We start from the raw sequence: 25,983 nt of genomic DNA on the forward strand, positions 1-25,983 counted from the left end.
AGAAGTGGGGGCGTCACAGGTAGAATAGGTATATTTGATAAAAATTAGGTATAATTTTTTTTAAGTCTCAATAAGTCATTTCCGTTAAATTTAATAGATTCCGTCACCTTTATAATTTAGTTCAAAACATGAGGTGCAATATTATATATTTTGAAACCATAAGGGGCTTTTTTGTGCATTAGATTTACCACGAGGGTTTTTTTTTTTATTTTTTACCCATAAAATAATGACATTTTATTGATTTGCATGGTCCTCAATTCCATTAATTTTACTAACGATATTACTGATTGAATTTAAATCGAACAAATATGAGACATTAGGATGCAAAGTAATTAAAATTAAAATTTATACTGCAAATTAGAATGGAGGTATGAATTTTAGGATACAAAAAATAGAATTAGTCTTTTTTTTGGATACTCCTTCCTTATCAAGTTGCCATAGACTTAATGCACTACCAATGGGTAATTTGAGCATATAATGTTTATACTTTCACATGTGCTTCTATACATGAATAGAAAATATACACTGTTAGGTCACAAAGAAACACCATCATCATTATATTTTTATTTAAGCGGTCGCATCGGTGTTGTTGAAAGTTGAAACAGTATTTGAAGATTTCTTCACAGTCACACACAATATTCATCCCACCCACTGGCCAAGGCAACAGTTTCAACTTGATATTTACTGAGTTCCCAATTAGAAGAAAAAGAAAGAATTGTTACATACAAATGGAAAAATAGTAGCAATGGAGATTGGTGAGTGAAAACCCTCGTCACTTGTAATCCTTCTTTTTGCTTGCAATAAACACAGGACCTACAACATATATACACGCACTGCACTTAGTGCCCTACAGGCCATGGGAACCAGTACTCCAATTAACATCCCCTCTAAAATGAAGGCCTGGGTCTATGGCCAATATGGGAAACCTGAAGATGTCCTTAAATTGAAATCCGAGGTTGATGTTCCTGACGTAAATGATGACCAGGTTTTGATCAAAGTAGTTGCTGCATCACTGAATCCAATCAACTTCAAACACATGCATGGTTATTTCAAGGCCATTGATTCTCCTCCCCCAGTAAATACCTTTTTTCTTTTTTTTAGCCGAAAAATTGTTGTTTGTTTTATTTACTAGGTAGTCCTTGTGTAGATTTACTGTTCTTTCATTTTTCTTAATCTGGTAAACTGTTGCTGGATATGATGTTGCGGCGTGGTAGATAGAGTTGGAAGCAAAGTGAAGGAATTTGAAGTCGGGGATGAAGCATACGGAGACATTCATGAGCATATATGCTTTGTACCCAAAGGAATGTGGGTCACTAGCGGAGTACACTGTAGTGGAGGAGAAGGTACTAGCTTTGAAGCCCAAGAATTTGAGTTTTGCAAAGGCAACAAGCCTTCCTGTAGCTGTAGAAATAGCGTATGGGGGCCTTTAAAGCGCTGGGCTTTCAGCTGGTAAATCACTTCTTGTTCTGGGTGGTGCTGGTGGAGTTGGATCTGATGTGATTTTGCTATACGTACAAGTTAAAAAATTCAATTTACACCCGTTTCACTGCAAGTATACAGGTCAACTAGTAGTTTAGGGTATATATTGGGTCGATCCCACGAGAAAGATTGAACAATTACCGGTATTACTAAAACTTCTCTATTATTTAGACTATCAATGAATTATAAAAAATGAATCCTACTGAACTTATGCAAAATAACGAAAATGATAGCTCCTTAGGTTATGATACCTCTAACTACTCATGCAAGTACTATATTTGGATTATTGAGAACTACTATCTTGACTAGTTATGGTATAATTTCCTTATGCATATGATTTCTACTTTCGTAGTGAATCAATTATACTCATAACTAATTCATACCTATTCTCATGGTTATGAAATAAGTTACAAGTTCATTTCTTCTGTAAAATTACATGAAATGAATCACTTAAAACCACATAGGTGCACCTCTACTCTCGTGACTGTACTTCCTATGTTTAACACTTCTTGAATCAGTGTTAAATCTCAATTTTCATTGCAGAAATAACACCTTAGATAATCACAATTAATGGTACCAGATTAATTATGATTTAAAGAGCTAAAGTGTTAAATAACTTGCTCAAATAATAGCAATCAAATAGTCAAATAATAAACACTAACAATCATAGGAAATTCAATCAAACCCAAGGCATAAACTTTAAAGACACATAGTCAACATAAAATCCAAAACTTGTATATTAACTAAATTTTGAATCAAGTACAAAAGATAAAGAGTTGGAAAGGAAAAGTAACCGTTGTCACATGAGCTCTTCCTTGCCTTTTTCATCTCCATATTCATCTTTGCCTAACTAATAAATAAGTAGGATGAACTACACTACTCTATATTCTACTACTAAACTAATTGAACTAAGAAAAACTAATGAGAACTACATTTTTGTGGAGTTTCTCTTGTCTCCCAAAGTTATGAAAATGTTCTTCAAGGCTTCTTTTTATAGAGGAATTTCTTGTAATAGACAAGTGTTAAATCATGTTTTGAGCCCATGAACAAGTTCAAAATGAGTTGTAAAGCTTCTTTTGCAGCTGTCTTGGGCTGTTTCCACCGATATTCTTGCAGGAAAGATGGGTCAAAAAGCTTATGTGAACAGAACAAAAGTTGGTAAGCCGAAAGTAATGATCCGAGGGCTAGATCCGAGGTCGGATCGCTCAAAATAGCCCTCGGATCGCATTTTTCTTCATTTTTATCTTCACTATTCATTGGAATTTGAGGCCTGCTATAGTGGATCCGAGCTCAGATCCTATGGTTTCGGATCCACTTCTCCAGAAGATCAGACGCGGGCTCGGATTACTTGCTCTATTTTTTGTTCAATTTCAACTGATATTTTCTCGATGTTAGAGGTTGAACTACTTTTTGTGTAAAACACAAAACTTGTAGCCCTTTGAGTGAGCTTTCCAGTACATCAAGAATTACCCAATTTTGAGTTCTGTGGACCAAGAAATGAAAAAATACCCTTGACTAGTCAGAACCTTGTTTCAGCTTTCGACTATGAAATTGCACTTAAGTATTTCGACTTTTTGAATATGTAAAGGACTCAACTAGACTTCAATGTTTTCATACTAAATGTAGATCTATCTCTTGGCTTCAAAATAGTACAAGAATCACTTCAATCCGATCATTGTAGCCCAAGATATAGCCGAAATACCACAAGGTGTCAAAGCTATGAAACTCCTTTTCTTTAGAACTTAATTGCATTTCATCTCTTGCACTTCATATTCTCTTTTTATTACTTCAAACCATCATCAATCATCCAATTCTTTTCTGAATTTATGTTATTTGATGATTGAATCATTAAACTTATAAAAACATGAAGTTTTCACCATAAAAATCCATAGAAATGCAATTTTTTCCATTTAAACCACAAAATGCATATTTTTAGTAGAATCTTAGTTAATTAGTTATAAAAGTTGTTAAAACACACCAAAACTAAATAATAAAACACACTTAAAACACTCAAAATATACACTTATCAAACTCCCCCACACTTGAATCATTGCTTGCCCTCAAGCAATCAACACATCTCCAACAACAATGATTCAAGAGGTGAAACACTATATGCACTTTTTTAAATTAAATTCCTTATAACTTGATAAACAATCATTATGCACTTGTTCAATTTATACTAAATACTTATAATATCAAGTAAAGGAAAGATAATTATGCCCTAAATTCAACAAGTTAAATTCAATCTCTCACCCTAACCTAATTTCATAAATAAGAAAGTCATATAGTCAATTTATAGCTTTCCTCCTCCCAAAATCATCTCTTTTCTCAAAATATTTAACTAAGAGGGATTTATGGCCGGATATCTTATTTAAATAGTGAAAACGTCTTTTGATGCCAAGAGCGACACTTTTAGACGAAGAAATCCGGTTATTCAATATTTCACTTATTTAAATTGCTATGCATACTCTTAATTCAATTACTTGTTTACGCGAATATCGACATTTGTAGAAACCGACCGCCGGTTACTCGGTGCATGAATCATTGGAGTAGAACAAAAAATACTCTTATTCTTCTCTTTTGTTTTTTGATTTTTTTCTTTTTTTTTCTTTTTCAAAAGTAAAAGACAATAAATAGATATTCCCTCTTAACAAATACGCAAGAATAATCAAAGAAAGAGTATAGCTTTTATTGATTATATCAATCACTTACTTGCAAAATTAAGTAAAGAGGAGAATTCACATTAAACATGCAAAATTCTCCTCATTTTACTAGATATACTTTCTAAAATGCAAAAATTCTAATTGCATAATAATCATTTCCAAATCAAATGAGGATTAAATTTTCCAAAATACATATAAAGTTTCCAAAAGTGGAAGAATTAGACACTTAAAGTTGGACCAATTTAGCCCTTCTTAAATAAAAGAGCAAAATTTGAAGAATTTTTAGGCCATAGTGAAATATTGGAAAAGATTTTAGAAAAATTTGGGCAAAGTTTTCCCTTATAAATGGACGAAACTCCTTACCAACAAACCCGATTTCAAGAAAATTATCCACATGGCAAGTATTTCAAACACAATTCCAACATTTCTAAACATTTAAATTCACAAAATATCATCACATGGCATTAGAATGCAAGTTCAAACATTTTCCTCCCCCATACTTAAACTTCACATTGTCTTCAATGTGAGAAAGGAAAAATAACAAAAGTAAGAGAAAGTAGTACTCCCCTAATAAACTTGCGCTATCCAAATTCATGGCCAAGCAATGAACTTCCAACCTTGTTTGCAGAGAAAGGAGAGTTCAATTAATACACTACTTCAAATGGCAAAATCAACATAAAAAAAACTAAGTAAAAATTTGCAACGATCATGAAGTAAGCATGCAAATCAAGGAAAAACGGACAAGGATCAAGAATGTGGAACCATACAATGTTCAAGGGATAAAAACATGAAATGTGCTAATCTTTGCTAATCAAGTATATGCATTAGTATCCAAAGCAAAAGAAAGATAATTTCACAAATAAGCCCATCATTATGAGCAAAGTAAGTTCCATTTATTCATTTTGTCATCAATGATCAAGTCCTCTCAAGTACAAAATGAAAGACGAAGAGAGGGAAGAATAAGGAAAAGTGATTCGAGCCTTCGTTTTTTAAAGGATCCGAGGTCGTTTTTGAAAGGATTCGAGGTCGGATCATAATGAGTGAACTCGGATAAAAAAACTCAAATTTTTCTCTGATTGTAGAAGTAGATCCGAGCTCGGATCCATTGATTCTGCACATATTGCAGAAGTTTCTACAATTTTCAGTTTGATCCCAATTTGAAACACATTCTCCAATTCGTGCTCTACAATGAAATTTTTTAACAATTCAACACTTCACGCACATGGAAAGTGACTTAAACATGAATCTCAACACCTCAAAATAAATAAAAAACATGTAGAATGCAAATTAAGGATTGAGGTTCTTGGATCAAATAGTCCCCTCGACACTTGCAATACACATGATAGCGTTCAAATGGTCAAAAGAGTCAAATAGGTCATGAACACATTTAAATACTTGAATGCACTTCAACTTCATGTAAATGACTAACTTAATCTCATATCATGAAATTAAGCATTGTACACTAAAAAATAAAGGTTAATCTTCCCTTTTTCACATCGGTCTCTACTCCTTATAAACTCCTTTGCATTTGAAATAATTCGCTTCATTTCCTGTCATTGTCACCTATAAAACACACAAAAACACTAGTTAAACAACTAAAAGCTTACTAAAAACAAGAAATCATTGAGTTGCCTCCCAACTAGCGCTTCTTTATAGTCATTAGCTTGACTATATCACCTCAAGTTTTTTAATGAGGTTTAGTTAAAGAATAATTCACCATTGTAGGCCGTGGTGGATCATTAAAAGGTGACTTTATAGCAAAAGCCACATGATCTAATGATGTGAGAAATGGAAGTGACTTACCTATCCCAAGTGTTTCATAGATATTACCTTGAATATGCACCACTTGAGAACTTACCAAAGGAGATGCCATGAGAATATCTTGGGTAGCAATACCCTCAGAACCTATACTTTCAATGCACTCCTTAAAGGGGTGAAAAGTGAGTCAGTAAAACTCACCTCTTGAGATTCAAGATTAGTTCCAAAGATATTATCATGTGAAATGGACATTTGCTCATTGAAAACACAATTGATATTCATCATTTTCGTCAAAATGCAATCAATTTTCACATACGACATTCCCACCCTTCATGCTAGGATCATTTTACAAATTGTTAGAAGAAATAATTTCATACAATGCATTCAATTGCTCATGTATTCTACTAAAGTGAGAAGCTAATTCATCTATCCTTTCCTCAATCCTATCAAAACGGTCGAAAGTCACATTAGCTAAATTTTTCTATAGCTAACTCTCAAGATGATTTTGATTCATATTGGACACTTTCAGGTTTGTAATCATAAAAATTTGAAAAATCACTATAAGTGCCTTGATTATCCAACCATAAGCATAAGAATTGCTCCAATTAGCACTATGTTGATCAAACTAAGAATTGTAATGCTCTAATTCATCATAATAATCCACATTTTGTATTTGCATACATATATTAGTAGCATGATAACCTCCACACAAGTCACAATTCATATGATAAGAGTTAAAAGCATTAGCATTCCTCATTTGCTCAATTTCATGCATAATTGTGTCCATTTGAACTTGTAACATAATTATATCAAATTTTGCCTTTAAACATTTCAAACCATCTTCAAAAAACATACCTTCGGTAATTTCTTGCTTACCTCTATTGAAGGAGCTCTGCACTAGGTAACCATTCATTGTAATCTTCTACTTCTCAAACATTGTTCTCCAAATTAACCTACCCTTCTCATCACCTGAAATTGCTTTTAAATAACGTAAGAGCAAGATTAGTAAGAAGAATAGGTAATTCACACATAAAACATAAAAATAAAAGAAAATAACATTCAATACTAATCAGACTTAATCAACACACACTAGACAATTAATAAAATGTCTAAACTAATAAAGTTGCTCTTCACACCAATATTGCCAAATCTTCCCCGGCAACGGTACCAAAAATTTGACGGGATTTTGTTATACGTACAAGTTAAAAAATCCGATTTACACCCATTTCACTACAAGTATATAGGTCAACTAGTAGTTTAGGATTTATATCGGGCCGATCCCACGAGAAAGATTGAACAATTACCGGCACTACTAAAACTTCTCTATTATTTAGCCTATCAATGAATTATAAGAAATGAATCCTACTGAACTTATGCACAATAACAAATGAAAGATCCTTAGGTTATGGTATCTCTAACTACTCATGCAAGTGCTATATTTGGATCATTGAGAACTATTATCTTGACTAGTTATGGTGTAATTTCCTTATGCATATGATTCCTACTTTCGTAGTGAATCAATTATACTCATAACTAATCCATATCTATTCTCATGGTTATGAAATTAGCTACAAGTTCATTTCTTCTGTGAAATTACATGAAATGAATCACTTAAAATCATATAGGTGCACCTCTACTCTCGTGAGTATACTCCCTATGTTTAACACTTCTTGAACCAGTGTTAAATCTCAATTTTTATTGCAGAAATAATACCTTAGATAATCACAATTAATGGTACCAGATTAATTATGATTTAAAGAGCTAAAGTGCTAAATAACTTGCTCAAATAATAGCAATCAAATAGCCAAATAATAAACACTAACAATCATAGGAAGTTTAACTAAATCCAAGACATAAACTTTAAAAACACATTGTAAACATAAAATCCAAAACTTGTATATTAACTAAACTTTGAATCAAGTACAAAAGATAAAGAGTTGGAAAGAAAAAGTAACCCTTGTCGCATGAGCTCTTTCTTGCCTTCTTCATCTCCATCTTCATCTTTGCCTAACTAATAAACAAGTAGGATGAACTACACTACTCTATACTCAACTACTAAACTAATTGAACTAAGAAAAACTAGTGAGAACTACATTTTTGTGGAGTTTCTCTAGCCTCCCAAAGTTATGAAAATGTTTTTCAAGGCTTCTTTTTATTGAGGAATTTCTTGTAATAGACAAGTGTTAAATCATGTCTTGAGCCCATGAACAAGCTAAAAATGAGTTGTAAAGCTTCTTTTGCAGCTGTCTTAGGCTGTTTCCACTGATATTCTTGCAGGAAAGATGGGGCAAAAAGCTTGTGTGAACAGAACAAAAGTTGGTAAGCCGAAAGTAGTGGTCGGAGGGCTAGATCCGAGGTCGGATCGCTCAAAATAGCTCTCGGATCGCATTTTTCTTCATTTTTACCTTCACTGTTCATTGGAATCCAAGGCCTGCTATAGTGGATCCGAGCTCAGATCCTATGGCCTCGGATCCACTTCTCCAGAAGATCAGATGCGGGCTCGGATCTAAATGAATCCGAGCTCGGATTACTTGCTCTATTTTTGGTCCAATTTCAACTGATATTTTCTCGATGTTAGAGACTGAACTAGCTTTTATGTAAAACACGAAAGTTGTAGCCCTTTAAGTGAGCTTTCCAGTACATCAAGAATCACCCAATTTGGAGTTCTGTGGACCAAGAAATGACCAAAATACCCTTGACTAGTCAGAACCTTGTTTCAGCTTTCGACTATGAAATTGCACTTTAGTATTTCGCCTTTTTGACTATGCAAAGGATTGAACTAGACTTCAATGTCTTCATCTCCAACAACAATGATTCAAGAGGTGAAACACTATATACACTTTTTCAAATTAAATTCCTCATAACTTGGTAAACAATCATTATGCACTTGTTCAATTTACACTAAATACTTATAATATCAAGTAAAGGAAAGACAATTATGCACTAAATTCAATAAGTTAAACTTAATCTCTCACGCTAAGCTAATTTCACAAATAAGCAAGTCATATAGTCAATTTATAGCTTTCCTCCTCCCAAAATCTTCTCTTTTCTCAAAATGTTTAACTAAGGGGGATTTACGGCCAGATATCTTACTTAAATAGTGAAAAAGTCTTTTGACGCCAAGATCGACACTTTTAGGTGAAGAACTCCGGTTACTCAACATTTCACTTATTTAAATTGCTATGCATACTCTTAATTCAATTACCTTTTTACGCGAATGTCGACATTTGTAGATGCCGACCCCGGTTACTCGGTACATGAATCATTGGAGTAGAACAAAAAATATTCTTATTCTTCTTTTTTGTTTTTGATTTTTTTCTTTTTTTATTCTTTTTCAAAAGTAAAAGACAATAAATAGATATTCCCTCTTAACAAATACGCAAGAATAATCAAAGAAAGAGTATAGCTTTTATTGATTATATCAATCACTCACTTGCAAAATTAAGTAAAAAGGAGAATTCACATTAAACATGCAAAATTATAGGCATAATTCTCCTCACTTTATTAGATATACTTTCTAAAATGCAAAAATCCTAATTGTATAATAATCATTTCCAAGTCAAATGAGGATTAAATCTTCCAAAATACATATAAAGTTTCCAAAAGTGGAAGAATTAGACACTTAAAGTTGGAACAATTTGGCCCTTCTTAAATAAAAGTGCAAAATTTGAAGAATTTTTGGGCCATAGTGAAATATTAGAAAAGATTTTAGAAAATTTGGACAGAGTTTCCCCTTATAAATGGACGAAACTCCCTACCAACAAACCCAATTTCAAGAAAATTATCCACATGACAAGTATTTCAAACACAATCCAACATTTCTAAGCATTTAAATTCACAAAATATCATCACATGGCATTAGAATGCAAGTTCATACATTTCCCTCCCCCATACTTAAACTTCACATTGTCCTCAATGTGAGAAAGGAAAAATAACAAAAGTGCTAAATTTGGATAACAAATTTGGATATCAAATACATTTTTGACATACGAATCATTGTTTCCAAGTAAAACAATAGTGAAAGCGTACCTGGATTCATATCAAATGCGACAAATTTTTAATACTTGGAAGCGTATTGTTTGGAAGCAATACTATAATCGAGGTACGCTTCCACTATTCATATGTCAAAATTTAGATACAAAAACTACATTTTTGTCAACCAAAAAATAAATATGCGGAGGGTAACTACTATATCTTAATCAAGTCTGTCACCTTTGCCATCAAAGTGGAAGAACGGGTGAGAAGGTGATTCTCTTGGACTTCTTGACTACCATTTTCGCTACCAGAGTCAGAATTGCTCTAGCAGAGAAAGAAGTCAAGTATGAATCCAAGGAAGAAAATCTAATGGATTTAAAGAAAAGTCCGTTGTTGTTAAAGATGAATCCCATATACAAGAAAATTCCAGTTTTGATCCACAATGGAAGACCTTTTTGTGAGTCCCTAATTATAGTTGAGTGTGTTGACGAGGAGTGGAAGGGCAAAGCTTCCCTCTTGCCCTCTCATCGTTATGACAGAGCTCAAGCTGGGTTTTGGGCTGATTTCATTGACAAAAGGTAACAAATTATGATTTTCTGTTTGCAGGAATACGTGTATCTAAGTTTATGATTTCATGAGTGTCATGTTACCTATTGCAGCTAGACGGTTTTGCTCGTAAAATATGGTCGACAAAAGGAGAAGAGCAGCAGGCAGCAAAGATTGGCTTCATAAATTGCCTAAAGACGCTGGAGGAAGTGTGGCGATCCCACTTCCCCCTAAGGCTGCCCAACTCTCGCCAGGACTCACGCAAGCATTCTAACCCAAAACCTTCCGAAGAATAACCTAATCTATTACAAAACAATTCCTCCGAAGAAGACCGTCACTAAAACCACATTAACTTCATAGATAGCAGTGATTTAAAATAGCCAAACGACGGCTCCTACACATGTCACGCGTTGTGAGCTGCGGAGTAGAATCGTACCGTCCCAACTAAGAAGAAAATTCATACAACAAAATACAACAATCAAGCCAAGCATCCAAAATTAAGTTTTACACATTTTCCAGCTTCAAGTGGCAATCCAAAATAAAAGTACATTATCCAAATTTAACACACTACAGCCCACACAAATAGTCATAGTATACAAATACATTCCAAAACGAAACATGGATAAGTTTCAAAGCTTTCAATTTTCAGGACCTGTCAAGGAAAACAAATAAACGTGGGGTGAGCTAAATCTCAGTGGTGCCCCAAAACATGCAGTCACATAAATCAAACAGCGAGTAATAACTTAACCAAATTGAACAGTTAGGAAAGCGTATAACAGCACAAGGTAGGATACAGGGGCTCTCAGGAGCCATTTTCCTCGCTTGATCACCATTCATCGTAGTTGACCCTCCGTCAACTCTCACTACTTATAGTCCATGTAGATCCACTCATTTTAATCCTAACCCATCACCATTCATACCCCTGTCCCGGGCCCGCTCACCGACTAAGGACGCAGTATACTCGAGATATACCCGTAGATGATTGGTTGAGGGATTCACCCAACGACATTATTGTAGTTAGATTCATGCGTCGAGGGATTCACCCAACGACGTAACTACATTTAGATTCATGGTAGTTGGATTCAGAAGTCGAGGGATTCACCCAACGACGCAACTACATTTAGATTCAAGGATTCAGGAGAAAAATGATTCACGCAAGTCACCACTCGAACGGCTAGTGCGATAAAGTACACACAGCTCACTTCGATGGATCAAAAACTAATTGTGCAAATTATCACATATCGAGTCAAGAAAGCACTTTAACCAGGTAAGCATAGAACAAGCAGGGACACTCACCAAGAGTGGAGTTCAGATATCAAGTTGGGAATCGAATTCCGCGTCCTCGCAATATCCTAAAAACAAAATTTTGAAACTATAAGTCTTCCATTCAATTTTTAAGCTTGTACGTATTGTGGATTATCTAATATTTTACTAGATAACCTTCTCAAAATAATTTCAAAAATCTACTTGGGTTGAAGTTTGACAAAAATAGAGAAAAATGTTTCTTATAGTTTTCCTGGAGATACTTTTCCTTAAAAAAAAATAACTAGCATTATTTTCTTGAAATAAGTCGACAAACCACTTGATATCAGGGCTAGAAAGATACTTTGAAAGATTTCTTTAAAGCTACGGTTCTTGCAAAAATTATCACTAAAAACTATTTTACCTAAAATAAAGTTTCTTGCCGAGCAAGTTTCTACGCTTTTAACTAAAATTATTAAAACTCGTATTTTGGAACTTTTCCTATAGTCAACTAGCCAAGAACAATTCTTGGGAAAAAGAAAAGAAGTAAAACAAAGCCTAGAGTTTTTTTTTGAAACTAGTGAAATCATTTTCTAAAGGTAATAAGGCTAGTTTAAGCTTAAAGGAAGAAATATCGAGTTGACACGGTTTAGAAAATCCCTACATGAAATTTCTAACTTTAACATACCGTGCTAAGTTTTATCGCACCATACTAGAGTGAAGATATATTTAAAATGCTTGCTTAAAACTTTCTCAAGTTCACAGGACCAAACGGATTCCTTACGATTCCGATTTGTAAGCACGTAATATTTCAGATTTGTCAATATACCCAACTCACATTTCAAATGGAAATCTCACTAGGGTTTCGTCAATCATTAGCCCTAGGTTTCAATAGATTCATTTCAAATCAAGAGTAAAATAAATGACCAAGGCTTCGTCAATCATTAGCACTTGGTTTCTGGCAAGTTCATATCACATCTTAACTAAATCAAAAATGAAGGTAAGGCCTCCAAGAAATTTCAGCAATTAAATGTCATCACCCTTTAATACTTATAAAATCATTCAAATGGCCAAGGCTTCATCAATCATTAGCCTTTGACAACCATCAATCACTTCCAACCACAATTCAATTCGGAATTCAAATCACAAATAAGCTAAATGTTCGATCCAAGTCACAATTTCAGTTTCATGAAGGAACAGGACATTCCAGCAGGACAGCCTACTTTGAGGAGTCACGGACAGCAGTACACATGGAGGAAAAATATGAAATTTCTACAGAACAAAGGCCCATGATTCTAGTTTCAAATGCCACTGACGGCACCTTAAATGAATTTTCCTACACCAAGATATAAGCATTTTACTGAGACTGGTCAGTGAAATCCGAAAATCTGGAAACTCATTTTTCACTTGTGAAAAACTCTTTTTTCTCTTTTAACACCATAAGGCTTTTATTCAAACCATCCATACATTTAAATATGACATACATACCAGCATATACCAAGGCAAATAACGCCTAATTCCAGTAAATGGTTCAGCCAAGAAATCATATATACACTAATCTGTCATCAGCTAAGTACAACAGTCATCAATTGGCAATTCAACGTACGATTACTTCCTTAATTTCTCCTTTGTTAACACTAACTTGACATGCGGAGGATGGTTATTAAGCTACAGAGTATATTGTGCAATAATATGAAATTTACAGCTCAAAACAACATTTTCGGAACTAAAATTCGCCACAAGAAATATGGAAAATTCCTTTACTATCTCTATCAACTCGCTTGAAAATTTTCTAGGTCTACACTTCAACATTTTTGATCAATTCAAACCACAATTCAAATGTTTCACATCAACATATCTTATAAAGCTTTAAAACAACATATTCCAGGTATTTGCAATCATTATGCTTTAAAGGAAAATTTTCAAAACCAAGCTAAAATTCCAACTCAACCTGCGGCTATCACAAAAGAAATTCCAGCATTTATATACCAACATTTTTGGTTCAATCTTTCAATATATCGAATATTTCATCGTTAAACATCCTACACAACTTAAAATTTACATCTCTTATGCATTTCTAAACCATTATATTCCAAGGGAAAAATAAAATAAAATTCTAGAAACCAATTAGAATTTCCAAAGACAAACTGAAAATTCTGGTTCATACCTCTTGGCTATCAATACTTTTCCAGCACTTAGGGGTTTATGAATCCAACTTTTCCATGGCTAAAACATGGTTTTAGATTCTCAAATTCGTCATGTGAACCTTTGGCTAGCTAATTAACATTTCTAGTTCAAAATCGAATTCGAATAACAACTACAAACATCCCAAAGATCCAGAAATTTGTCCAGCTAGTCACGGATGAACATGCATGAAGAAATTTTCTGTTTTCATTTTATTTTCTTGGTTAGCCGAGCTACTTAGCCTCATGCAAGCCTCAATCATCATGTTGTTAGCTAAATAAACGTAGGTACCAACTCAGATCATCACCATGTAGAAGATTAGAAACTACATTTCCAATTTAAGCTCACGGTAGTTCCACTTCATCAAAACAGAATTTCTTGCGCACATCAGATTTCTTTTTCTTCAAATCATCATTCAATGGTTTATAAATCAACATGCAAGGTCCTAAGCATCTTAATCATTCATGTTTAAGTTAGCTAATCATAATCTTAGGTTCTGATTATCACCACAAAGCAGATTACATCATGCATTTCTTAATCGATTCTCGGCCAACCATTTTCTTTTCAAAACAGAATTTTCTTATGCTTTAACATCATCATCCGAATGCACAAAGCAATATGCAAAGCCACCTAAAGAATTTACTTATCACATCCAGTTCAGAACAGGTTCGGTCAGCAGCTAGAAACATCCACAAATCCAGAAATTCCTACAACTATTCTCGGATGATCTTGCATGCAGCAGGTTTTCTTGTTCATCTTTATTTTTCTGAGTTAATCCCGTTAATTAGCTACATGCAGAGCTTAATCATCTTGAATTTTACTACTTAATCATGGTTAGAGGCTCAAAACAGCAAAATTAAACCAAATGAAGCTGCATTAATCCAGTCAGATTCTCGGCAGAAACTTTTACTTCCAAAACAGATTTTTTCTACAACTTTGATTTCATCATCCGACTGCACAAACAACATGCATGGTCTTAATCATCAAGTTTTCACTCGGCTAATTACATTTAGGTGTTCAGATTGCTAAGAGTGAACAATTTAGGAGCTGCATTTTCGATTTCAGCTCACGGCCAGAATTTATCCCTTCGCACAGCAAGTTTTTCTTTTCTTTTCCAGATCATCATCCGATCGATTAACTCTACATGCATGCTCCTAATTAACTCAATCAACCTCTAATTAGTTTAATCTAGCTCAGAGGTTACCTCAGATTGCAGCTTACTCACAAGAAATCTGAAAAATTTCCTGGTTTCCCTCTCGGCTCTCGGCTCGGCAGGTTTTGGTTGCAGCTGTTGCGACTGGGATGGTGTTGCAGCGAGGAGTGCTGAAGTGCAGTTGTTTGGAGTTGAAAAATGCAGACGGAAACACACACACACACGGTTCTCTCCCTCTCTTCCTTTCCTTTGTTCTAGCTCGCGGACTGGACAGAAGAGAAAAGAAGAAAAATTGCAGCTCGCTGTTTTCTTTCCTCTCTCGGTTGAGGCTATTCTCTCACTATCTCTATCGTCGATGTTCACAAGGTGGAGAGGAACTGGAATGTGGTTTGTGGTCTGAGGGAACTTTGTGCAGAGGAAATGGGAGTGGTGGTTTGTGATATAGGAATGAGGAGGAAGAGAGATGGTGTCGCGGTTTTGGAGAAGGAGAGGGAATGGCTTACGGTTTTGGAGGCAGTTGGAGTGTAGAGATGGTGAAAGTTTTTCATTGGCCGAGTAGGGTGGTTGATCATAATGCTGTCAGAGGGATTGTTTGGTTTTGCATGAAAATGTTGTGGTTGTATGGGCATTTTAGTCTTTTCACTTTTCTTCATAATCTCTACTTAATTCCTCAATTCTAACTTAATACTAAAAATTATCCCCAAGTGTGATTTGAACGCCTAATTATACCCTAGTCATGCAAGACTTTAATTATCGTAATTTCATGCCTTGAGTACATTTAGCATGTTTGAATCGTGTTTATCTCAAGTTTTATTGGTTTTTGACTTAACGTGAGAATTCCTATTAACATTTAACATTATTACCTAATTATTTTAAACTATTAAAATCAAGTTTGACCTTAATATAAAAATTTGACATTCTTAATATTCGTTTATCCATTTATATCAACATTTATTAACTTAACCATTATTGACGCTTAAGATTAGCTATCGGAATTCAAAGAGGTTTAATTGTTAAATCAATGAAATAATTTACCTTCGAAATATGAATTTAATGAAACAAAACTAGAAATTTAATAGTTTAGCACAATTCCTTTATTTTGCACATAAAATTTATTGGTTTTGGTCTTAACGTGAAAATTCTTATTAGTATTTAACGTTATTCACTAATTAGGATTAATTATTGGAATTCAAGAAATTTTATATAATTAATCTACTCAGGTAGCATTAATTTTTAACATAAAGAAAACTAAGTATTTTAGCATTTTATTTTAAGGCGATAAATTATTCTAACTCCAGATGTATTAATTTAGTCTAGCAAAGTCAAGAAAATTCATAACTTGGGAAAATTATATTATTTCTCACATAAAATTGTTTTTACGGACTTATTTGCAGACAAGGGAAATTAATGCTAAAATTTATTAAAGAGTTAAAAGAAATGCAAATGAAATACAAACTGATATATATATATATATATATATTTTTCAGGGTTCTCACATCCTCTCCTCCTAAAAATGAATTTTGTCCTCAAAATTCTTACTTTCTCAAGAGATAGGTCAGGGTATATATATATATATGTATATAAATTAGGCACTTAATTTAACCATTTATTTGTTATAATATTTCTAATAGCAAAGTAATTAAAATAAAGGATATTCGTAGCGTACATATAATTCATAGCGAAAGATCACAACCTTCAAAGTCTAGTTTAGGGTAACTATAACCTCTATTCCTCGAGTGAGGTCAAACCCTCTTGATTTGTGAAACATTCACTCCTAGGACCCCGTTCATGGCCATTAGCACGAATTACTTCCATCTGGCACTTGGTCGATCTGTAGCGGACTTAGTTATCTGCTGAGTACTTCCTCTTTTTAAATGCTCTAGGGCAATCCGAAATCTTATGCTTGGTACTACCGCACCTCAGACACTTTCTTTGCTTTAACCAACACTCGGCCTCTGTGTGGTTAATCTTGCCACAATATCCACAATTTGCATGAGAGGTGGCGGCCTGGCCATTTCGAGGATTTTCTTTATGTTTCTTCTCCAGTTCTACGTTCTGGCGTACTAGCTCAACTTTCTCTGCATATTCTTGTTTCCATCGTCCTTCCCAGTAGTCAGCCAATTTCCTTTGAAATTCTACCTCATTTCGGAGAATGTCCATTTCCTTACGCATTTCTTCCAAAATTGTCATCTTATTAGTTGGCTTAAATCAAATAGCTAGCCTGCCAGACAAATCATAGGATCAAAATAAGCAACTATTCATACTGGAAGCTTGAGTCGTAATGCTCTTTCATCCTTTTACTAATGGTTACTCCAAAATATAAGCCTTAACTACTTTCTACTTAATCCAACGAGTTCTTAAGTGTCACCGAGATTACCATCGTTAATCACTATCACGACAGAATAAGGTAGCCTTATCCCAAAGGAAAATTTCATGTCTTAGTGCACTATTCAATACTTACCTTCAAAGTTGTTTGAAACCACAGTCATACTTCGTATTCTCACTAGGGCCTTGTTGTATTCCTTCGATTCAATCTTATTATTTTGAAGTCAGATTCCCCATGAAACCTAGATAGACGAATTTCAAGAGTCATTCCATTTTCGCAACTTTTTTGGTTCCTAGGTTAGTTGATTGGCCTAGAGCTTTGGTACTCCACCAACCGTTCTAAGATATCAGTCATATGGTCAGTAGGGGTAGCTACGTGGGTGGGTTCCTTCTAAATTCCCATTGATAGCATCTTTGTCGAAGTCTGTCTACCATTAGCTGTTGAAACAATTATAACATCATTAAGGCTCAACTTTCAAAATTTTACGCACCTTTCGTGACGAATAACAGGATATTAAATACACATTTGGAAAAAAAATTGTGGTCTATATACATATATAAATAAAATGGTTATTCGAATGGAGGACAAGAAGAAAAGAAATTGGTTCTGATCTTGATAGTCAAAATTTCACACTTTTAATCGTAAAGATTTCCGGGTATCCTTTCCGTATTTTATCTTCCATTTCCACATCAATTCGTCTAATCATTCATGTTTGCCACGAAACCTTAACTAAAGGAATTTGGTCTTAGTGTTTTCCCCGTAATTTAAGTGTCGAATCGACTGCTTCCCAAAGTATATAAAAGTTCAACTACTTGAATTTACAATTTATCTGCGCGTCATACTCAATTAAAAATTTTCACCCAAGATAGCATTATCACTCTGACATTATCGCTCCCTAGGCTCTATATTTCTCACAACGAGTTGATTTAAAATAAATAATAACCAATTATGCATACATACGATTGCGGTTAATTTCACTCCATATATATCATTAATACCAAGCAAATTCATGATCAATTTAATTACATCACAGAACAAAGTCAATTACAACATATATCAAGCTCAAGTACACTCTAATCAGAAATCAAACAAATCTCTTTTTAAGTGCATTCAATATCCAAACATGGCAAAGTTCTGACTCCAACATCCCATCCTATTGATTTCTATCCGTAATAGAGTTGGTTAATCCTTGAAATTCCTACCTTTAGTTTATTTCATTATTTCCCTTTTTTTTTCCATTCACTGGATCTATCAAGTCATTGCTTCAACGTTGGTCTAACCTTTCTTCTAAAGGTATGAGCTGATAAATAGATCGAGTTTACTAACTTTTAAATTTTATTCATGTTCTTACCCTTTCCTATTTCTGGTTATTAATAATGGTTACATCAACAACTTGTATACATGATACGATAACTATTTCTTTAACTCATAAACTACAACAATTTACCAAGACATGATTGCCCTAATAATCACCACCTACTCCATATATTATTTATTTTTATTTTTATTTTTATTTTTCTTAATCTCATAGTTCTATACACCACTTTGGTTACCAAAATTCACTCAGGTTAGTAATTATTTAATTCCTAGGACTAATAAATATTACAACGTTACAAAAATTAAACACGTAATCATCAAATTATATACTCACAATATAAGTCACATTGCATACCAAATTCATACAACTTCAAAAGCTAGATAATTCACGAATACATTCAATATTTTCATACATAACTCAAATTTCAATCTTTATAAGCATGAAAGGAAACAATACAACAATACACAAATTATTATAACCACATAGCTAATAGCCTAACCCTTAGTTTAGATTCAACTTAACCTTCATTAGTTTAGTCCTGGACAATTCCACTAGACCCCCTTAGTAACACTAATCAAATTTCCTTAGTAAATTGTAGATCTACTACGTCTAGTGCCAAATCAAATAATATGATCATTACTTAAGTACATCAGTGGCTCTTAAGTATTCTAAATGATCTCAAACATTTCATACATTGGCTTTTCTAGTAAGCTAGCAACTAGTTATCTTTATCCTTTTTAAACATTAGGCCCAAATAATCCTCCAGTAAAACTTAAGGAACCACAATGTCATCGATAACTCACCTCACATGGCAAATTCGTCAACTTATCTCACCTTAGTTTTAAAAAAATTCTCCTCAGGGTTTAGAGCTATTCACAACTGCATAGTTCCTATCTAAACTACGATTTCACTCAATTCTATGTCTAAACCAATATTTTGGGTAAGAGATGGCATATATTCCATTTACCATCGAATGACTAGTAAAATTTTTCATCTCAAAAACAGAATTGGCACTAATCTTCAAGGTCTCACTATTGGCTCTTCACCTTAAACTTTCAAAAGCTAGACTTGGTCCTTTCGATTCTACTTTGCCAAATTTAATCATGCTTTCTAGTCCCATCATAATGCGATATACTAAATTCTTCACAATTTGCAAATACACCATTGAATGAAATATCTGGTATTCGGGTACAAGAATCTGACAATAGGATAATTCACACCTCAGGCTGGCCAATCCCAAGAGTAACTTACCTATATCTGGGATTCCTACCCAACATACATATCTAATTTCCTTAGCAATAGTAATTAGTTCAACACTTAATAGGCCTTTCCCCACGGTCTGAGAACCTTTTCCCGGTTTGAGCTCGATAAGAGCTCTGATACCACCTGTGGCGACCCCACTTCCCCCTAAGGCGAACCAAAGGGTTGGCGGGCCGTCTGCCCAACTCTCGCCAGGACTCACGCAAGCATTCTAAACCAAAACCTTCCAAAGAATAACCTAATCTATTACAAAACAATTCCTCCGAAGAAGACCGTCACTAAAACCACATTAACTTCAGAGATAGCAGTGATTTAAAATAGCCAAACGACGGCTCCTACACATGTCACGCGTTGTGAGCTGCGGAATAGAATCGTACCGTCCCAACTAAGAAGAAAATTCATACAACAAAATACAACAATCAAGCCAAGCATCCAAAATTAAGTTTTACACATTTTCCAGTTTCAAGTGGTAATCCAAAATAAAAGTACATTATCCAAATTTAACACACTACAGCCCACACAAATAGTCATAATATACAAATACATTCCAAAACGAAACATGGATAAGTTTCAAAGCTTTCAATTTTCAGGACCTGTCAAGGAAAACAAATAAACGTGGGGTGAGCTAAATCTCAGTGGTGCCCCAAAACATGCAGTCACATAAATCAAACAGCGAGTAATAACTTAATCAAATTGAACAGTTAGGAAAGCGTATAACAGCACAAGGTAGGATACAGGGGCTCTCAGGAGCCATTTTCCTCGCTTGATCACCATTCATCGTAGTTGACCCTCCGTCAACTCTCACTACCTATAGTCCATGTAGATCCACTCATTTTAATCCTAACCCGTCACCATTCATACCCCTGTCCCGGGCCCGCTCACCGACTAAGGACGTAGTATACTCGAGATATACCCGTAGATGATTGGTCGAGGGATTCACCCAACGACATTATTGTAGTTAGATTCATGCGTCGAGGGATTCATCCAACGACGTAACTACATTTAGATTCATGGTAGTTGGATTCAGAAGTCGAGGGATTCACCCAACGACGCAACTACATTTAGATTCAAGGATTCAGAAGAAAAATGATTCACGCAAGTCACCACTCGAACGGCTAGTGCGATAAAGTACACACAGCTCATTTCGATGGATCAAAAACTAATATTGCAAATTATCACATATCGAGTCAAGAAAGCACTTTAACCAGGTAAGCATAGAACAAGCAGGGACACTCACCAAGAGTGGAGTTCAGATATCAAGTTGGGAATCGAATTCCGCGTCCTCGCAATATCCTAAAAACCAAATTTTGAAACTATAAGTCTTCTATTTAATTTTTAAGCTTGTACGTATTGTGGATTATCTAATATTTTACTAGATAACCTTCTCAAAATAATTTCAAAAATCTACTTGGGTTGAAGTTTGACAAAAGTAGAGAAAAATATTTCTTATAGTTTTCCTGGAGATACTTTTCCTTAAAAAAAATAACTAGCATTATTTTCTTGAAATAAGTCGACAAACCACTTGATATCAAGGCTAGAAAGATACTTTGAAAGATTTCTTTAAAGCTACGGTTCTTGCAAAAATTATCACTAAAAACTATTTTACCTAAAATAAAGTTTCTTGCCGAGCAAGTTTCTACGCTTTTAACTAAAATTATTAAAACTCGTATTTTGGAACTTTTCCTATAGTCAACTAGCCAAGAACAATTCTTGGGAAAAAGAAAAGAAGTAAAACAAAGCCTAGAGTTTTTTTTTGAAACTAGTGAAATCATTTTCTAAAGGTAATAAGGCTAGTTTAAGCTTAAAGGAAGAAATATCGAGTTGACACGGTTTAGAAAATCCCTACATGAAATTTCTAACTTTAACATACCGTGCTAAGTTTTATCGCACCATACTAGAGTGAAGATATATTTAAAATGCTTGCTTAAAACTTTCTCAAGTTCACAGGACCAAACGGATTCCTTACGATTCCGATTTGTAAGCACGTAATATTTCAGATTTGTCAATATACCCAACTCACATTTCAAATGGAAATCTCACTAGAGTTTCGTCAATCATTAGCCCTAGGTTTCAATAGATTCATTTCAAATCAAGAGTAAAATAAATGACCAAGGCTTCGTCAATCATTAGCACTTGGTTTCTGGCAAGTTCATATCACATCTTAACTAAATCAAAAATGAAGGTAAGGCCTCCAAGAAATTTCAGCAATTAAATGTCATCACCCTTTAATACTTATAAAATCATTCAAATGGCCAAGGCTTCATCAATCATTAGCCTTTGACAACCATCAATCACTTCCAACCACAATTCAATTAGGAATTCAAATCACAAATAAGCTAAATGTTCGATCCAAGTCACAATTTCAGTTTTATGAAGGAACAGGACATTCCAGCAGGACAGCCTACTTTGAGGAGTCACGGACAGCAGTACACATGGAGGAAAAATATGAAATTTCTACAGAACAAAGGCCCATGATTCTAGTTTCAAATGCCACTGACGGCACCTTAAACGGATTTTCCTACACCAAGATATAAGCATTTTACTGAGACTGGTCAGTGAAATCCGAAAATCTGGAAACTCATTTTTCACTTGTGAAAAACTCTTTTTTCTCTTTTAACACCATAAGGCTTTTATTCAAACCATCCATATATTTAAATATGACATACATGCCAGCATATACCAAGGCAAAAACGCCTAATTCCAGTAAATGGTTCAGCCAAGAAATCATATATATACTAATCTGTCATCAGCTAAGTACAACAGTCATCAATTGGCAATTCAACGTACGATTACTTCCTTAATTTCTCCTTTGTTAACACTAACTTGACATGCGGAGAATGGTTATTAAGCTACAGAGTATATTGTGCAATAATATGAAATTTACTGCTCAAAACAACATTTTTGGAACTAAAATTCGCCACAAGAAATATGGAAAATTCCTTTACTATCTCTATCAACTCGCTTGAAAATTTTCTAGGTCTACACTTCAACATTTTTTGATCAATTCAAACCACAATTCAAATGTTTCACATCAACATATCTTATAAAGCTTTAAAACAACATATTCCAGGTATTTCCAATCATTATGCTTTAAAGGAAAATTTTCAAAACCAAGCTAAAATTCCAACTCAACCTGCGGCTATCACAAAAGAAATTCCAGCATTTATATACCAACATTTTTGGTTCAATCTTTCAATATATCGAATATTTCATCATTAAACATCCTACACAACTTAAAATTTACATCTCTTATGCATTTCTAAACCATTATATTCCAAGGAAAAAATAAAATAAAATTCCAGAAACCAATTAGAATTTCCAAAGACAAACTGAAAATTCTGGTTCATACCTCTCGGCTATCAATACTTTTCCAGCACTTAGGGGTTTATGAATCCAACTTTTCCTTGGCTAAAACATGGTTTTAGATTCTCAAATTCGTCATGTGAACCTTTGGCTAGCTAATTAACATTTCTAGTTCAAAATCGAATTCGAATAACAACTACAAACATCCCAAAGATCCAGAAATTTGTCCAGCTAGTCACGGATGAACATGCATGAAGAAATTTTCTGTTTTCATTTTATTTTCTTGGTTAGCCGAGCTACTTAGCCTCATGCAAGCCTCAATCATCATGTTGTTAGCTAAATAAATGTAGGTATCAACTCAGATCATCACCATGTAGAAGATTAGAAACTACATTTCCAATTTAAGCTCACGGTAGTTCCACTTCATCAAAACAGAATTTCTTGCGCACATCAGATTTCTTTTTCTTCAAATCATCATTCGATGGTTTATAAATCAACATGCAAGGTCCTAAGCATCTTAATCATTCATGTCTAATCATAATCTCAGGTTCTGATTATCACCACAAAGCAGATTACATCATGCATTTCTTAATCGATTCTCGGCCAACCATTTTCTTTTCAAAACAGAATTTTCTTATGCTTTAACATCATCATCCGAATGCACAAAGCAATATGCAAAGCCACCTAAAGAATTTACTTATCACATCCAGTTCAGAACAGGTTCGGTCAGCAGCTAGAAACATCCACAAATCCAGAAATTCCTACAACTATTCTCGGATGATCTTGCATGCAGCAGGTTTTCTTGTTCATCTTTATTTTTCTGAGTTAATCCCGTTAATTAGCTACATGCAGAGCTTAATCATCTTGAATTTTACTACTTAATCATGGTTAGAGGCTCAAAACAGCAAAATTAAACCAAATGAAGCTGCATTAATCCAGTCAGATTCTCGGCAGAAACTTTTACTTCCAAAACAGATTTTTTCTACAACTTTGATTTCATCATCCGACTGCACAAACAACATGCATGGTCTTAATCATCAAGTTTTCACTCGGCTAATTACATTTAGGTGTTCAGATTGCTAAGAGTGAACAATTTAGGAGCTGCATTTTCGATTTCAGCTCACGGCCAGAATTTATCCCTTCGCACAGCAAGTTTTTCTTTTCTTTTCCAGATCATCATCCGATCGATTAACTCTACATGCATGCTCCTAATTAACTCAATCAACCTCTAATTAGTTTAATCTAGCTCAGAGGTTACCTCAGATTGCAGCTTACTCACAAGAAATCTGAAAAATTTCCTGGTTTCCCTCTCGGCTCTCGGCTCGGCAGGTTTTGGTTGCAGCTGTTGCGACTGGGATGGTGTTGCAGCGAGGAGTGCTGAAGTGCAGTTGTTTGGAGTTGAAAAATGCAGACGGAAACACACACACACACGGTTCTCTCCCTCTCTTCCTTTCCTTTGTTCTAGCTCGCGGACTGGACAGAAGAGAAAAGAAGAAAAATTGCAGCTCGCTGTTTTCTTTCCTCTCTCGGTTGAGGCTATTCTCTCACTATCTCTATCGTCGATGTTCACAAGGTGGAGAGGAACTGGAATGTGGTTTGTGGTCTGAGGGAACTTTGTGCAGAGGAAATGGGAGTGGTGGTTTGTGATATAGGAATGAGGAGGAAGAGAGATGGTGTCGCGGTTTTAGAGAAGGAGAGGGAATGGCTTACAGTTTTGGAGGCAGTTGGAGTGTAGAGATGGTGAAAGTTTTTCATTGGCCGAGTAGGGTGGTTGATCATAATGCTGTCAGAGGGATTGTTTGGTTTTGCATGAAAATGTTGTGGTTGTATGGGCATTTTAGTCTTTTCACTTTTCTTCCTAATCTCTACTTAATTCCTCAATTCTAACTTAATACTAAAAATTATTCTCAAGTGTGATTTGAACGCCTAATTATACCCTAGTCATGCAAGACTTTAATTATCGTAATTTCATGCCTTGAGTACGTTTAGCATGTTTGAATCGTGTTTATCTCAAGTTTTATTGGTTGTCGACTTAACGTGAGAATTCCTATTAACATTTAACATTATTACCTAATTATTTTAAACTATTAAAATCAAGTTTGACCTTAATATAAAAATTTGACATTCTTAATATTCGTTTATCCATTTATATCAACATTTATTAACTTAACCATTATTGACGCTTAAGATTAGCTATCGGAATTCAAAGAGGTTTAATTGTTAAATCAATGAAATAATTTACCTTCGAAATATGAATTTAATGAAACAAAACTAGAAATTTAATAGTTTAGCACAATTCCTTTATTTTGCACATAAAATTTATTGGTTTTGGTCTTAACGTGAAAATTCTTATTAGTATTTAACGTTATTCACTAATTAGGATTAATTATTGGAATTCAAGAAATTTTATATAATTAATCTACTCAGGTAGCATTAATTTTTAACATAAAGAAAACTAAGTATTTTAGCATTTTATTTTAAGGCGATAAATTATTCTAACTCCAGATGTATTAATTTAGTCTAGCAAAGTCAAGAAAATTCATAACTTGGGAAAATTATATTATTTCTCACATAAAATTGTTTTTACGGACTTATTTGCAGACAAGGGAAATTAATGCTAAAATTTATTAAAGAGTTAAAAGAAATGCAAATGAAATACAAACTGATATATATATATATATATATATATATATATATATATATATATTTTTCAGGGTTCTCATAGGAAGGAGCATTAGGAGACGCGCCTTATTTTGGAGGTGACAATTTTGGGTCT

General features: G+C 34.2%; 1 pseudogene; it reads left to right on the forward strand.

Moving 5' to 3' along the window:
• The first annotated feature begins 892 nt into the window (after nt 1-892).
• LOC113699873 (2-methylene-furan-3-one reductase-like) lies at nt 893-24,942 on the forward strand (annotated as a pseudogene).
• Nucleotides 24,943-25,983: the final 1,041 nt, after the last annotated feature.

The sequence above is a fragment of the Coffea arabica genome, chromosome 7c (assembly GCF_036785885.1).
Source record: "Coffea arabica cultivar ET-39 chromosome 7c, Coffea Arabica ET-39 HiFi, whole genome shotgun sequence".
Classification (NCBI taxonomy): Eukaryota; Viridiplantae; Streptophyta; class Magnoliopsida; order Gentianales; family Rubiaceae; genus Coffea; species Coffea arabica.